General features: G+C 38.3%; 1 non-coding gene across 1 annotated transcript; it reads left to right on the top strand.

Moving 5' to 3' along the window:
• Positions 1–320: 320 nt before the first annotated feature.
• Positions 321–451, top strand: LOC127199681 (small nucleolar RNA SNORA17). The gene has a single exon (XR_007831958.1). It is a non-coding gene; the product is annotated as a small nucleolar RNA SNORA17 (small nucleolar RNA).
• The last annotated feature ends 3,741 nt before the right edge of the window (positions 452–4,192 follow it).

Here is a 4,192-nt window from a genome sequence, read left to right as displayed (position 1 = left end):
AGAGGCACAGGCACCTGCCCCCGACCAAGCAGTGTTGGGAAAGCTTAATGGTAAAGATGCTAATGTGGGCTACAGGACACTTTTCTCATTCTGGTTCTGCTTTTTACAATGTATCTCTTACTCTTTGTCCAGGTATCTAAAATCCACGTGCCTCTGTCTTGGGGATGATAATTGAGGATCCCTTCTAGAGTGGCCAAAAGGATCAAGGAGATAAAACACTTAAATATTAGCACCCAAGAATTTAATGATGTAACCAAATGTTTCCTAGTTTTTCTGAAGTTGGGTTAAAAAGAAAAACCTACATTAAGAAATCAAAACCGCCTGTCCCTAGGGCATTGCAGGTGTGGCTGCTGTGTCACATGTGCATCAGTAGGTGGCAGAGAAGAGAGAGGCTGTGTCTACACCCCGTGTTCTGACCTGCAAGCATCTGAATGATTAGTGGTCCAATATTCCCTGAAAAACAACAACAACAACAAGCCAGAAATGACCACCAGTCTGGCTCCAGGGCCCACGTCAGGAAGCTAGCCTGAGATGACCACCAGTCCTGGGCCATGCAGACCTAGGAGGGCAGACCATGCCTGAGATGACCCCTGCCAAGTTCCATAATGTATGAGTCGGGCACAGAACTCCTGAGACCACCTCTGAGGCAACCCCAGACAATCAGAGACTCCAGGCACCATTAAGAGGAGCAAGCGAGTGGTGGAAAAATAAAAGAGAAAGAAACAGAAGGATGTGAGCACAGTGAAGAGAGGCAGAGCTAGAAAAGACTGGAGGGCAGAGAGGGACAGCCTGATGTGAGTAGCCAGTCATGCTATCTGGTTCCAAGGTGAGGTCCTGGGCTGGGCTTGCACCAGGAGCCACATCTGGAAGGAACTGGGAGGTGAGTGCAATTTGGGATACGTGACGTGAGATTTCCAAATACTCAATAAAAAAAGAAAGAACTCAAAACTGGAATCCCATAATCTATAACCCTGATTAACAGAAGGATTAAGCCTGTTTTCCTTAGCCTTCTTTTAAGTATTAAAGAAAAACAATTCTTTTCATGCAGTAGACTTCCATCTAAAGCCAAAACATAAGGCATGCCTTTTTTTTTTTTTTTTTTTTTTAATTTAAAGCTGAGTATTCTAAGGCCATGTATAGAAAGTGAGGTAGGCACCGTGACTTCCAAAAGAGAACCGAGAAGTCTTTGTCCTTCTAAGTCCTTTTAAGAAGCCTCCAGTCTGGGCTTTTCTGCTTCCACTCCCATGGTTAAGCTTAAGACTGTAGGGCCCTGAGCCGAGAGATGCATGTATCTTCCCAGGTAGCTGGAAGCCTAAGGCTGGGACAATTTATGTTTAATATTTTTCCCTCACTGAGTATGTTTGGAAATGGCGTCCTTCACCATCCTTCCAAAGATTACTTTTACTTAAATTTTTATTATATTTCTTTTTTTTTACACACACATTTATATTATTACACATAAATAAAAGAAACCACATACAGCAAGAAGAACCAGGAAACAATCAGGAGTTATACAAATGTTACATTCATAGTGTTTTGGCTATTTGCTTTAATTTTTTTACTTCAAAAAAAATGCAACTAGAATTTAGTTATAAGATGAAAAACTCAAAATATTACAAATAAAAATTATGAAGATTTAGGACACCACCCATCCATTGACATTTATAGACTATGTGTGTCTATCCCACTCCTAAGATGGAGGCTTGCTCCCGACAGTCTCTGCCCACTAAGATTCCACCCATGATAATCTCTTTCTTCTTGTACTGCTTGGATTTTGTCTCCTCCTCTGTGTGGCAGCTTAAAAAAAAAACAACCAATAATTGGTATCTGTGAATCCTTTTATGTATTATAAATAACAATGTCTCATTTGTGGTTGAATATTAAGAATTTTCATAGTGCTTTGCTATTTAAAATATCTTTTAAATGTCCACAATTGAATTAAAGCCTAATGTTCAATCATGAATCATAAAATTAGTTGGTATTACCAATGTTCTACAAGTCAAGGCTAGAAAAAATAATGAAATATTTTAACACAAAAAGACTGAAAATCTCTGCTAAAGTCAGGTCAGCCTTGGTGGATCCTAATGACCTCAATTATATCACAAACTATCAAATAAACAACAAAAGGCAAGCAGAAGGATCCCACCCATATTATCTATATGGTTGTTTACAACAACAAATAAAAATCTTCCAATTTAAGCCAGGTGAAAGAGAATTTCATAAAGAATGTGTACAATGAAATCTGTTTATTTGAATTTCTAAATGAACATTAAGATTATGTTTCTTTGTATTCTAAATTTTTGGTGGTTTGGTTGGGCTTTTTGTATTTGCTTGTTTGCTGAGACAGAGTCTCCCTATGTCACTCTGGTTGTCCTGGAACCCTAAATAGAACATGTGTGTTTCTCTTGCTCCTACAGTGATAATTTCACAGAGAACATGAAGGTTTGCTCCTTACAGTCTGTCCTCTAAGATTACAATCATGGTAATTTCTTGTGCTATTTAGGATTATGTCTCCTCTGAACCAGGCTGGCCTTGAACTGACATGGATCCAATTGCCTCTACCTCTAGAGTGCAGGATTGAAGGCATGCACTACAAGGCAGGCTACATAATGGGAAAAGATTTTCACCCACCACACATCTTATAGAGAGATAATATTTAAAATATATAAAGAACTCAAAAAACAAAATAACAAAAATAAAAACAAATCAGAACACCAAGAAAACAGTCAACACAATGTTTAAATACACACACACACACACACACACACACATATTTCTCAAGAAAGGAAACTCAAACACTAAAGAACACTTAAATGTTCCACACATTATTAGATGCCAGTGAAGTACAATCAAAATTACATTAAGATTTTACCTTGCATTGGTAAGAATGGCAAACATCAATTTAAAAAGTGATAGCTCATGCTGGCATGGTTGTAGAGATGGTGTAGGAAACACTCATTCATCCACTGCTGCTAGGAGTGCAAACTTGGATAGCCACTGTGGAAATCAGTGCAGCCGTTCATCGTTAAGATGGGAATCAATCTACCTTACGGTCTAGCTATACCACTCTTGGGCATATACCCAAATGATGCTTCATCTTAACAAAGAGACACTTGTTCATTGATGCTCTATTCATAATAGCCAAAAATTGGAAACAACTGACATGTTCCTCAATAGATGGATGGGTGAAGAAAATTAAATACATTCAAACAATGGAATATTACTCTGCCCTTTAAAAAATTGAAGTCATGAAATTCTCAGGTAAATAAAAAAACTAAAAAAGAAAATCATACTGAGTAAGGGACCCATACAACTACATATAGACCCATATGGTATGTATTTACTTATATGAGGATGTTAGCTGTTACATCATCAATAAGCAAGCTACAATTCATGTAACCAGAGAGGTTAGGTGAAGAATAAAGGACCAGGGGGAAGGGATGGATCTCCCTAGGAAGAAGAAATGGAATAATTGATAGTTATGGACGGACAAGGTTGGGAATGGAACTGGGAGATCAAACAGGGAGAAGGGGGAAATGGAGAGCAAGGGAGCGAATTAAGGGAGGAATAGCTAAAACTAAGCACCATTTTAATGGTCTGTGAAAACAGTAAAAGTTTCATATACATGTATATTATTATTATTATTATTATTATTATTATTATTATTATTATTATTATTATTATTCACCAAATAATGTGGAAAGATAGAACCCCAACTGGAAATCTCTCATTACCAAATGAAGATTCCAGTACCAGGGGAATCGGTTACATATAATTAAGTTGTTGGCCACAGGAGTTGCATGGGAACTCCCAAATAATCCAAGGCTGTTGGTGGTTCTCCACAAACTGACATTAATGCCCTATTGCTGAAGACAACACCTACACAATCCACTGAACATGACTAAATCAAGACTGTGCCTACCTAGACCCCTTAGTCCTCTGAACTAGAGCTCATGGTACTGCATAGAACTCTACATGCTACCAAAGAAGGAACATAAACATGAGTCTAGCTACAAAATCTTTGATTTCAAGAGTGGCCTATCTGGAAGTTTCACTTGTGCAAAAATGGTACAAATCTTGTGGGAGTAACCAACCAATATCTAATTTGAATTGAGGTCCACTCAATGAAATGGGACCCATATTTATCACTGCTTGGGTGTCCAGGAACCAGAGACTAGATACCTCAGGGGTC

This window comes from Acomys russatus, chromosome 15 (genome assembly GCF_903995435.1).
Source record: "Acomys russatus chromosome 15, mAcoRus1.1, whole genome shotgun sequence".
Lineage (NCBI taxonomy): Eukaryota > Metazoa > Chordata > Mammalia > Rodentia > Muridae > Acomys > Acomys russatus.
Note: the sequence above shows the minus strand (reverse complement) of the source record. Positions and strands in the feature narration are given on the sequence as shown.